General features: G+C 39.0%; 1 long non-coding RNA gene across 2 annotated transcripts; it reads right to left on the bottom strand.

The window, feature by feature from the left end:
• Positions 1-239: 239 nt before the first annotated feature.
• Positions 240-4015, bottom strand: LOC135252052 (uncharacterized). 2 transcript variants are annotated; one of them, XR_010329286.1, is made up of 3 exons: positions 3319-4015; positions 3085-3213; positions 240-1017 (listed from the first exon to the last, which is right to left on the bottom strand). It is a non-coding gene; the product is annotated as an uncharacterized LOC135252052 (long non-coding RNA). The 2 variants fall into 2 exon arrangements; XR_010329285.1 differs by having other exon boundaries at positions 3085-3193; positions 3319-4012.
• Positions 4016-13442: the final 9427 nt, after the last annotated feature.

Below are 13442 nucleotides of genomic sequence, written 5' to 3'. Positions count from 1 at the left end.
AGTCTGACCCTGCCATATGTTAGCCACATTTTGGCTCCAGTTGCAAAAACCATCGCTTGGTGGATATTTGCTGGGATCTTGTAATCACTGTTAGTTTTTTTTAAAGACAAATTTTACATGCCATTACCTTTATTTTATCATGTAATTAACTTAACAGAGATGCTATTCAGGTCAACATATGCCTTTAATATAATTCTTCTGCAAATTATTCAGTTATAAGCTGGATATTTGCCAAATAGTATTGATTAATACTTTATTAGAGGAAACTGCAGGACTTACCACAGTAAGATACATGTACATTTATTTTTCTGGAAGGTGTTCCAACCCATTATTCTGACTTAAATATCGCTGCTGTACTCATGACTGTTGGTTCATTCATAACGTTGCTATGCATGCAGAAATTCTGTCAAAATCCAGAAACAGACTCTTCTTGTGCACTAGGAATTGAACTTGTAACCTTCTGGCTGAATCAACTGCATGCCTTGATTCCTTGCAAGGAGATTTGCCATGCATATTTAAAGGTAGTCATCAATTAATGTCAACTGCAAGGTTTTTCAGCTTACAAATTGAGGAATAGCTATATCACAATTTTATCAGCCAAGGCAAAGCCTGGCAGCAGAGACGGATGTGTACGACTGTGATCCTATAACAACAGGCTGAATATGGGAGACTAAGATAACCTACTTCCTTTTATTCTCTCCAAGTTCTGTGTTAAAAAGATTTAAGGACAAACCGTGCCAGCTCAGGTTATAACATAAACAAGGATCAACCCATCAGAAACAAATGAAGCCTTATTTCCTAAAAGAGTCATTACTCAAGCTTTACCCAAAGGTCCTTAATGTGCTTTAATTCTGGTGACACCCTCACCCCTCCCAGATGAAGGTTTTCCTCAGTTTGCTTTACGCTGAATCAGCCTCTGCGAGGTATGTGGTCACTGGCTGACCCAGGAAGGGTTACAGCCATTGGGCAGCCTGCGGCTACCATACCCTCTGTCCATGCCTGCAGGCAAATAGAAACCTGAGGAAAAAGCACACCGAGAGACTGGAAACAGCATACTACTTCACTTTCAGTGGACAGTATGCATGATTAACTGTAAAAAACAGTGAAGTCCAGATATAACAATGGTTTTGGGGGTTTGCTGCTACTAGTGCATTGCTGCCACATCATAGCATCTGAGGGGCCTTGCGAAAACTCACACAATGGTATTTGAGTTTTTTTCTGCCTGTCTTCCATAATGCATATGAAATTGCGGGTGTTCCCAAAGAGAAGCCACAACATGTAGGACTGGATTCATGCTCAAATTTCAAAATCACTTTAATGACTTTAATCAAAACTTGCAGCAGCTTCTAGAGGTTTTAAAACCAGGCAATCTCTTCCAGGCAAATACCTGCAGTAGTAATTGCTAGTAGTAATTACTAGACCAGTGAGTGATAGTGTGACCAAAAAAGATTTCACACCCAAACATCTACTTTAAATCCCCCCCCCAAAAAATGAATCAAATTAACATACAGACTTTCATGTCTTGCAATAATGGAACTACTGAGTGAAATAAAAACAGTTACATCAATTATGTTACCAGTTACATCAGCTATGAGTTCATTGCCTGTTGCTTTTTCAAAGTTATTACTGACTTAAGTTTTAATGCATTTTGCATTTACTGAATTCAAAGTGCTTGCATAGCACATTATAAAAATATGAATTAGTGGTTGCTAAGAATGTACACCAACCAAATGAAAGCTTTCAACATATGTTTGCACAATTCTGCTTGATAATGTGCCCATCAGTAAGGATGAAATGTTTTGCTTGTGAAAAGGCATGTATTTCCTAGTACCATTTTGGAACTACAGCAAGTAAAGAAATATAAATAATGCATCATAACCAGCTGCCCAAACAATGCTCAGAGGAAGTGACAGTAACTATATTGGTCTCCTATCTTTCAATGAGTATATGTTCCGGAATACAAAGCTGCACTCTGAGCATGTAGGTAATGTGCAAATAAAAAAAGGTCTTGCCAGTGGGATCCTTAGACAATGTCACATCTAATAAATGGTTATTTACACAGATGAGATTAAATGGATTAAGTAAGCATTGATATGATTTTTTAAAAAGTTATAGAATAATCTGATTTACTTTTAGATTTTTGTTTTCTATTTTCAAGGCTTGACGCCATTTCTTATGCCCATTATGTTCTTCACTGTCAGTTTATGATAGTGCCAAAGAACAGGCGATATAATTTGATCTGGCAAACTCGCTCTTATTGAGTACAGGAATGTTACCTGTTTTCTCTTTCTGTCCTCCCTCCCCTTCACAAACACCAAAGGAATGCCTTTGGGGCAACTACGATTGCACCAGAAGTCTCTCAAATGTACTGTATACAATGACCTAGAATTTTCTACCATGAAAGTTTTATTACTTTACTGCCACTGAGGGCCAGAGACCCACTGCATGACTAAAGGATGCTGCACAAGAATGTTCTTTGTGATCTGAAATGGAATGCAGTCTCTGATATTTCATTGAAATCACTGAGTGAAAATTTTAATGTCTCTATAAATACGGGCTGTTAAGGGCTGATCATTGGAATCTACATTTTCAGGGCATTCCAGTTAAAAGCGGAAAATAATGTGGTATGGTTGTTTTTATTACATGGAAAATATTTTACCTGAAGAGGGAGAGTACAACTCACTGTCTTTGACAATTATTTGTCAACAGATTTCACCTCATTGTTAGAAATAGGAGTAAACTTCCACATGTTTTTAGCTAAGCTACATTAACTCCCAACATATTCATGTTTGGTCTCATTATAAAGACGGTAAGAAAATTACTGTTTTGATAATAATAGTGCAGTGCTTAGCCCTGCTTCCAACCACATACGGCAACTTTAAAACATGAATTAGTCAGCTTAGTTGTTAACATGAATTAATGGTGTACAAATACATTAACAAAGCTGTACAGATGAACTTTTCAGTAGTTGGCACCTAACAACTACATTAACTGCTAACTACCAAACACTACAACAACTAGTTAATGCCAATTCATGTGACATTATTGTAAAGTGTTACCACCCAATCTCCTCTGCTAACCAACCTTTGTGTTCTGAGAGATCCAGCAGACTGCTTTGAGACATGAAAAGTTCTTGGAAGCCTTCATAGCTGCAGTTCCATTAGGACTTTAGCTGCTCACTCGTAGTCGCCTTCTGTTGTGATAATCCAAAATCTTTAAAATGCATGCATTAAACATTTACCGCCCAACCCTCAACCCCCACACAAATAATTAAAATTTTCAAATAGAAAATTAATTTTTGGGTTTCCCATTTCATACCTTGAATTAATCCACTGTCCCCTGATAGGCAAGCAATGAGAACAACGTCCAGCAGTCAAAGAATTAGTGGGAGGAAATGAAAACTTCCTCTTCTTGAGATTGCTGCAAGGTCAAGCCTCGCCAGCAGCAGTAAAGTCAGCCAGTCTTCCTCAATGCTTCCCAGGCCGTGTTCCAAAAGGCTGATTCTGGCTCGAGGTGCCCTGACACAGATGACACTGCCTGTACAACTTGATGGTTGACGTTATTCTTCACAAACGGGGGCTCTGTGTGATCCTTGTCTTCTTGCTCCAGTCCCTCGCACTCTACCCTGCTTTAATGTGCCCAACATGATTTGCTGTGTCTCAAGGCACAGTCTCCAGCATCAAGTTAACTAGCGCTGCCAAGCCAGATGCGTCTCAGAGGGCTAAGGCTGATGGAGAGCCCTGTGAGGAGCATATTTCCACTGTAAAGCGTCTTTGTCAGTGTCTCTGTAAAAAAGCACCTTACAAATAAAATTTAACTGAATTTAACATGGTGTTACAGGTTGTCTTGAGCTGTTTGGGTTAAGGAACACATTTTAAAAAGTGTTGTGCATTTAATTTCTGACACAATGTAAATAATTAATTCCACTGAAAATCATCGGGCTCTATTTTCCAAAATCAATGATGCACAACACACAGGCACATTCAACGGAGCAGCATGTGGACGCAGTGTGTGTGGCCACTGAATGTTTGTATATTTGTGACCAGGTGAGGAGTGTGCAGCTCAAAGCATGTGGCACAGGTGGGAAATGGGTTGGATTATGCTGAATATATAATCAGCGGGTGTGCTGCAGCTGGATTCATTCATAGATTTAAAAAAATGGCTTTTAGTTCCCTTGAATTTGAATCAATCACATAAATAAGATTAATTCTTTTGAATTTGTTTGAATTTTCTTCTGTCAGAATTCCAATAAAACATAGCCTAAACATTTATTATGGGCCAGTGTTAATTTCCCATTAAAGTTGTAGCTAAATAGCTTCAACGTGCTTAGCTATAACTAAGAAATAATGACAACAGTATCTTTAAGTTTTATTAAAAAAAATAAAACCAGGGAAGATCATAACAATGCCAGTGATCCCATTCACAACAGTGAAATGGCTCGATATGAACTGTTGCTCGAATGAAAAAAACAAAACAATTATAATGCAGGAATCTATCATTAGTTCACAACTGCATGGCTTATGTAGACTAAACTGAACCAAGTGATTTCCTTTAGAGAGGAAAAAAATGTTTAGCCTTTGGAGGGTTGGAGGGCAGTTGCCGCTCATGTACATTGACGGGGACTTTCTCCTGGATTCATATTTTGTCCCCACCAAAATCCATGAGGAAAATACCACTTCATCAGTGTGCGCTCATATCACGCCATGCACCAGCTGGAGAATAGTTCATATTCTTATTTAGTTCATGGAAAAGTCACTTGCTCACTTCTTGCATCTAAGGAGAAAGCATTTCATGTTTAGTTGGGCCTTATAAAAAAAAATACAAAAATCAAATAAAGAAAGTCTCTTTATATTGTGATGTTAATTTGATAAAGGCTTCCAAAAATACAGATTTCTACTGGCACTGTTTGTATGCGAGTAAACTCACAAGGCCACATTGCTTCAGACAATGCTTTTGAGAACACAAGTTTTCAACAAAAGGTATGTCTCTGCAATCTAACTGACAAACGACAGGCAATTGTCCTGGGTGCCAAAGCCTATTCAATAATTAAAAAGAGAATACAATTGAGTAAGCTTGAGGGCCATATCATTTTGCAACATCTCAGTAATTTCAATTGAAATGTGCACCTGGGGCTCATGAGGCCCTAGTCATGTTCACTATTGACATGGGGTCCTAGCCATGTTCACTATTATCTTGGGACCCTAGTCTTGTTTTCTATTGACATAGGGCCCTAGTCTTGTTCTCTACTGACATGGGGCCCTAGTCTTGTTCTCTACTGACATGGGGCCCTAGCCATGTTCACTATTGACATGGGGCCCTAGTCATGATCTCTATTGGCATGGGGCCCTAGCCAAGTTCTCTACTGACATGGGGCCCTAGCCATGTTCACTATTGACATGGGGCCCTAGCCACGATCTCTATTGGCATGGGGCCCTAGCCAAGTTCTCTATTGTCATGGGGCCAAAGCCATGTTCTCTATTGACATGGGGCCCAAGCCATGCTCTCTACTGACAGTGGGCCCTAGTCAAAATCTCTATTGATACGGAAGCCCCAACCTCAATTAGATGGTCACTTGTCTGTTGCATAATTGTGAATGGCAACAATTCATAAATTATATATCATCCACCTAAAATACAGAAGCAAAATTATGTACCGCAAGGCAAGCAGCAGTCTGTTGATGTAAAGAGAGCTTCCCAGCTAAACTTACACTGCCTCTAGCACTTTTAATTAGGAAATGCATCTGTTGTTGCCTTGAGAAATGAATCATGTTATTTGGAACAATTACTATTGTTTTCTTGTCATTGTGCTTCTCCTTCAGAAATAATTTATTTTAGATGCATCCAAACACAGTTATGGAGTAAGACATGAATTTCCATGTTTTAACAGTGTAACATTTAAGACTCAAGGCATGCTCTCTGAGTGTGGACAAAAAAGAGGGCTTTACTAATTCCCTTGAACTAGGAGACATTAAAACACCAGTTACTCAAGAAGCAAGGTTTTTGACCTCTGATTGTTCCACTTTTATTATTATTACACTGGCTAGATATTCAGGCTACATTTGGTTGAAAAGTGACTAGTCCATTAAACCAACAAAGACTAGTCCATTTATGTAAAAACGTCTCTTAATCTAAATTTCAAGCCCCTCTAGATGGCTGTCCAGTGCTGGCTATTTAAGCAAAGCATCTGTATAGAGACAACAGTGTAAGCCATCTTATTAGCAATACGTGGAAAGAGAGAGACCAGTATCGGTACTAGACCTTCCCGAGTGCCAGATCTGCTCGGAGTCCTGTGCCTGAAAATGATTTACAGCGTCCTGATTGGTCAGGGCGTGGTGAAAATGGTGTATGGTGTTCTGATTGATCAGAGCTTGGGAATGTGATGTCATGCTGTAGTCTGTTGTGAGATTCACTACGATATGTCTATTTCAAAATACGGCAACTGAAACACAATGTAGTGTCGGAATTGCAAGTGGGATAGCTAACGTGTATTAACTCTGCAATATAATCTATTATTGCATTACATTACAGGCATTTGGCAGATGCTCTTATCCAGAGTGACGTACAACAAAGTGTATAACCAAAACCAGGAACAAGTGTGTTGAAAACCCTTGAGGGAAGTACAGTTCCAAGTGCAGGGAATGAACGCGTAGTTTAACTTGGACCCTGTAGGTTAATCTGATTAACACAACAAAAACAGCAACAAAGCAGTCTATGCAAATAAAACAAGCAATAGTTGAGTAGGCACAAGTGCGATAACTAAGTCAACTAAGATAAACAGCTTACCTAGCTACAACCCTAAGATTACATAGTCAATTAGAGACTACAGGGAGGTAGGGAGGGATGGGGAGAGGTGCAGCCTGAAAAGTTGAGTCTTCAGTCGTCATTTGAAGGTGATCAGGGTCTCAGCTGTTTTGACCTCCACGGGAAGGTCATTCCACCATTGTGGAGCCAAAACAGACAGGAGACGTGACCGGGGAACGCAAGTGCAAAGAGGGGGAGGTGCCAGGCATCCTGAGGTAGCGGAACGGAGGGGTCTGGCTGGCATGTAGGGTTTGAAGATCGTGTGGAGGTATGCTGGGGCTGATCCCTTGACATTTACATTACATTACAGGCATTTGGCAGACGCTCTTATCCAGAGCGACGTACAACAAAGTGTATAACCATAACCAGGAACAAGTATGACGAAACCCCTAGAGAGAAGTACCGGTCCAAGTGCAGGGAACAACCGCATAGTTCAACTTGGACCCTGATGGTTAAACTGATTAACACTAACAACGAGAACGGCAACAACGCAATCTATGGAAAAAATACAAGTAGTCGTTAAGACAGTTAATGCACCTAAGTCACCTACGAAACAGCTGCCTAGTTACAACCCTAAGTTTAGTCATTTACAGGGGGGAAGGGAGGGATGGGGAGAGGTGCAGCCTGAAGAGGTGAGTCTTCAGTCGTCGTTTGAAATGGGTCAGTGTCTCAGCTTGACTGCCTGGTATGCTAGGACCAATGTTTTGAATTTGATGCGAGCCATAACAGACAGACAGCCAGTGGAGGGTAGTGAGCAGGGGGGTGACGTGGGACTGTCTGGGGAGGTTGAAGACCAGACGAGCTGCAGCATTCTGAATGAGTTGCAGGGGTCTGATGGCTGATGCCTACAGACACACAAATGATGTGACGGTTCAGAAACACATGACCTAGAACTCACAGGACATGAACGATAGAGCTGGACCGAAAAGGTACATGTAGGCCTACTGTGCAATTGCAACCAATAACACACATATACTCCATAACAGCACTTCTAACAAACTGGTCATTTTTACTTGGCAGAATGGTATATTTGTCTTGAAATTACTCTAATGATTGTGTCAACATTGCTAGTTAACTTGCTAATGGATCTCAGAAGGAACGCTGTACAAAAAAAAAAACGTAGGCTGGTAAAGTTCACTTGCCAAAGCGAAAATCTCTTAACTTTTAGAGTCAATAGTGCATGAAAGGGGAGATAAATTATGAAGTCAACAAATAAAAGAATGAAATATACACACTCAAAATGCACATATATTTTTAAAGATCAAAGTAATAATAATCACTTATTGATTATATGTAATGTGTTTATATAATATCACATCACTGGTTAGTTAGCTACATCTGCCTAGGCCATATAGCTGACAAATATACTCTAAAACTAACATTAGCTTACAATCCATCTTCATCTGTGTATCAATAAATCAATCAAATTTTATTTGTATAGCGCATTTTACAGCAATTGTCACAATATGCTTCACAGACAACCCTGGCCTAAACCCTCAGAGGAGCAAGCATAAAGCAATAGTGGCAAGGTAAAACTCCCTGTGGCAGATGGGAAGAAACCTCGGAAGGCTCAAGGGGGAAATCCTAAAAGGCTGAAGAAGGGAATATGAATAGGAACTAGAGTGTTCTGTGTGTGTTTAGTCATGCGTGTTCTCCAGGACACGTTGTGCAGGAGGACAAAAGCTCTTTTGTTTGGAGCAAATTATGAATCAGCTTTTAGCGTGTGGTGCTAAATGTGGCCTGGAAACCAGGGGAATGGCGTGTACAAAAGGCTACTGAAGTTAGCTACATCTAGCTAATCTCAGTGCACCTTTGCATTCTAAATAAAGAATGTATTGATTGAGCTCCTATTAGTGCAGGAGATGCATTCTCTCTCTCATTTCTGCCATTTGAGGTGTGGTTGGAACAAAGACCAGTATACAGCTAGGACCACCACAGATTTAGAGGATTACTAGCCTGATGTAGGACTCAGGAGGAAGTTTTTCTGGTAAATTTGTACATTTACACTGCATCAAAGGGACAGTATATTTTGGAGCCCAGTGCCCTTATCATTGTGCTAGGGTATGTATCCAACTTGGAGATCCACCAACACCTCTTCCAGCCACAACATAGTTTGCTAAGTATGTCTCCAATGCAAGGGCTAACCAAGCACTTGTCTGCATGGCTTTAGAGCAAGGTACATGGTAATATGGTCCTGGCCATTATTACAAGGACAGAAAGCCATATTTTTATGACCCAAACCATTTTGTTACTTCCGCTTGTTTGCACCTTGGATCAACTGGTTCAAAATTGCAGACACATGTCCAAGAGGCTGCATTATGCACAGGAATGTAGCAATAGTACAAAGTGCTTCAAGGTAGTGGTCCATTAGTAATTTGCACCTGCAGGAATAAGTGTTTTAATAATTCATTAAACACAACTCTCTGGGGACAACAACAGAATGTTATGACAGCATATATACCCACAAAAACAATACACTTCACTTGCAAATACTACCTGAATCCTACTTATATGCCAAAAAATAAATAAATAATGTTCTATCCTCAGCTCACCTTCTGCTTATTTCTCCCCATATGCACTGTTTGCATACCTAATGGTTACAGCATAATAATTACAGTTTGGTTTGCACAGTGTTACATTTCAGAATTCAAATCACCGATGTTCCAACACTGCTTCATGTTTTCCACCATGAGTGTATAAATACACATATTTTACTAGGCTCTTTGGCACATTATGTGTTATTTTGACCTTAAACCAATGTATGGCTTGACCTGACACTGAACGTTCTTTACAAATTGTCTGCCATGTAAGCAACAATTTTCATATGGAAATTATTTTTCCACACCCAAATGCATCACTTCAAAGAGTATAAGGATACACATGAGCCAAGCAGGAACAGCACTGCAGTAAATCCCACCAAATTACCAATTTCTGTCACCACAGTACAGATAATGTCTTTGAACCCAGAAACATGCCACAATCCTAAGCCATAGCACAAATGTCCAAATGGATTAACAATAATTACACAAACTGCAGCCTCCCCCCCCAAATTTAAATGTTTTATTTTGTTAGCCATTAGGAAAGCAGTCGGAATGTGCAAAGCAACATTTCGGTCTAAACGTTGATATTAGATATAATTAAATGTATATAGATTTAATGAAATGTATAGGTATGAAGTTGTTTTTTTAATTTAGAGAGTTTAATATGTGTATTTCTGCTGGACTTTGATTACACCATTTTAATGGGTAACTGTCTAGTCCTCTCAAATAAATATGACATACATACGTTAGTGTTTTAGTTGGTCAATACAGATCCCCCCCCACCCCCCTCAAGTGGTTGATAACAGGTGCTCTCACTCTACCATCCTAGTTAAACCTGAAGATCAGTCAGTGTGTATTAATGTTGTAACACAGAGCTACTGTACACTACCATTATACTCTATAGCAGTCTCAAACTCTGGAAATTACACTTGGATAAAGAAAGTCCTTTGGTTCCACATGTCTACTTGCAAGCTATTTCATTGTCTCTAGCTAATAGTAGGCATACTTACCGATCCACCAAGTTCAGCAACAAGTTCCAGGCGAAAATGGCCATTGCAAATACTAACTGTACAGATTATTGTGATATTGCAGTGCCTGTGGGGTCCAGAAATAAAACACATTTCCTGATGGTCTCTTCATTTTTGGGAAAATAAAAAGTGTAAAAAGCTTTCTCCGTATCCAGACAAGGGGCAGTGTTTATTCATTTTCAACTTGCCTTGCCTTAGATTTCACTGGATTTAAGGTTTTTGGGCCTCATTCACCAATATCTTCATAAGTTTTTTTTCTTAACTTTGTTTTTAAGAAAGATTCTAAGAAAAGTCTACATCAGTTTCACCACGTGTTCTTAAACCGCAGAATTGTTTGCACATGTGTTCTTAAAATGATGAATCCCATTGTCCTCGTAAATGTAAAGCGCGTGCCAGTTGTTCCTAATTAGCATAGGTAAACGCCCCGCCAATCCCCATAAAAGGACATGAGACTGCTGGGCGGTATGCACACACAAAAATCGAAAAGAAAAGTTGAGAGCGAACAAAGTCAATAATGCCCAAACGAAAATCTAAAGACAGTGGAGCATTGGACTCCAAACGTAAGAAAAACTTCAGTAGTTCTGAAGTGGAGATATTGCTGCGGGACGTGAACAGCAAACCACCTGTCATATTTAGTAGCGTAAGTAGCGTATATAAAATAACACAAAAAAAGATGCATGGGATGCTATTACTCGTTCAGTGAACGCTGTATCCAGAGAAGGGCGCACAACTGATGAAGTAAAAAAAAATGGTTTGATGTAAAATCTCAAAAAAAATGCTCATGGGCGCAAAGAATTGCGTGTTATGCATTCAAACGACAAAGCGCTTCTCGTCATGTTAATACCGCTAATTAAATCAACCGGCAATAAGCTGCATCGGAGTAAACCCGTCGCTACACAAAACACTGCACAATAAATTTATTGCCAGTCATTTTGGTGTCACCCCTCCTAGTGACGCCTCTGAATAAATGTTCTCTACTTCAACATGTCCATGTGTTTAACAAGTGTTACCTAAGTGCTTAGTTTGTATTAAAAATGTAAACATTTCCTTTTGCAGCATATGCCAAACATTGCATAATAAAAACCCCCAAAAATAGAAGGTCACTACAATGGTTTGATTTTTATCATTTATTTACAGATGAACTTCCGCTGAGGCAACCACCCTCTGAGGCGGAACCTGGGACCTTAATGCTTTATAAAATAATTAAAATAATTATTTTAAAAAATATTATAAATTATAAAAATATTATTGTAATTTAAATCCTATAATATTATACAACTGTAGAATTGAAGAAAACGCAATAACCAATTATTTTGCACAAAAGTGTCAGCACTTAAATGTGCGTAAGTGTGTTCTTGAGTGTGCGTAGATTCTGTTCTTACCTAAGAAGAAATCCCAAATAAGAAAACATTGGTGAATGTCAGAATCTTCGTGAAAACTGCGTAAGTGGGTTTTAAGAAGAAAATTCTTCTTAAGAACGGTTGGTGAATGAGGCCCTTTGTTATGTAAAAAAATACCTAGTTAACCCTGCCCACTGAAAACCTGGATTGGAATGCAGGCCAATTTCAGCACATGCTTTTACAAGTTCTTTTTTTTTGTTTTCTTTTTTTTTTGCAAGAATCATTTCAAAATATTTCTTGGCCTTTGTGAATGCAAAAAAAACGTATTAAAACAACACATCAGCAAATAATTCACATAAATGTGTACTGAATTCCGACATAAGTTATGGTGTCCATTTTGTGATGTCTCTACCTCTCCCTCATATTTTTCTCATAGCTGTCTGAATTTTGTTATCAGGTGTCATGCAATATTTTTTCTCACGTCTCAATTTGCATGTGGCCATGTGTCATTTTTGCATATTTTTTATTTGCTGTCAGGAGTCAGTCATAATTTTTCTCAAGCCCTCTGCTTCATGCCTCATTCGATTTCACTGTCAGGTGTTGAGTGTCACTTGTATTGTCCCTCAATAGCATGCTCAATTTCATTTTCAGGCGTCACTGATGTTCTTTCTCAAGTCATTTCATTTAATTGTCTGGCCTATTTTTTTTATTTTTGTAACATTACAGATTGAACATTCCTTGTTTACAATATAGTCTCCTTGCAGTGTCATTTGTTTTAATGGTCATGTTTGCCTCCGTGAGGGTCAAACTCAGCACAGTAACCAGTCTTATGAAGCTCTTAGACAACATGCGTGCTCATTTCAGTGATTTGGCAAATATGTAATGTTGCATGAAAAATGTTTAATGATGTATGACTTGAAGCCTGCAATGGTAGAGGCACCGCTGATCAAAATGTTTCTGTTTTATTTTTATTCTGCCTGTCTGTGATTAGCAGATCCTATGCTTCTGAAGAGCAGCCTAATTACAGGGCCTTTACTAAATCTTCCATCTGCCATAACAGCACAAATCCACATTCTGTGATATGTGTGCAGGAATGTCATGACACACATTTTTCTTGGCCGAATAACCTATTGCCTATCTATTCCTGGCCTTGTGACTGTAATGGATGTTTACAGTCATATTTACTGAAGTGTAGCTAGAAATGTATGTCAGAATTTTGCAGATCCAAACATATGTAAACCTCTTAGTTATACTTTATTTATGTAGGTCAGTCCCATTGAGATAGAAATTGCTTTTTGATACAGGTAACATGTTCTTTCCAAGATACATTCTTATTTATCTGTGCCTGTCTGTGCAGGTGTGTTGCTATTGGACTCACTTGAATACAATATCAATCTTGTCTGGTGGCCAAACCATGTTACAGCAGGGTTCCTCTGGTTTATGTCAGTGGAAAGGGGATGTCTGAAACACACCATTGGGATTTGTCATGGTAAACAGGTAAACAGAACACACACACACACGCAGGAATGCATGCATACTTTTTTTTTTTAAATTGGTACATGCTGAAACTAAATTTCAGCTCCTGGACTGATTCAGTTCTCCATATGAATTGAACTTCCTCATCATCATCATCATCTTTATGGTTCGTGCTACCCTTTTCATATCCACAAATCGATTATTTTTATATCCTCCCAAAAGTGCGTAAGAATTTAGAAAATCCTCTAGGTAGACCAG

Source organism: Anguilla rostrata, chromosome 3 (assembly GCF_018555375.3).
Source record: "Anguilla rostrata isolate EN2019 chromosome 3, ASM1855537v3, whole genome shotgun sequence".
NCBI lineage: Eukaryota > Metazoa > Chordata > Actinopteri > Anguilliformes > Anguillidae > Anguilla > Anguilla rostrata.
Note: the sequence above shows the minus strand (reverse complement) of the source record. Positions and strands in the feature narration are given on the sequence as shown.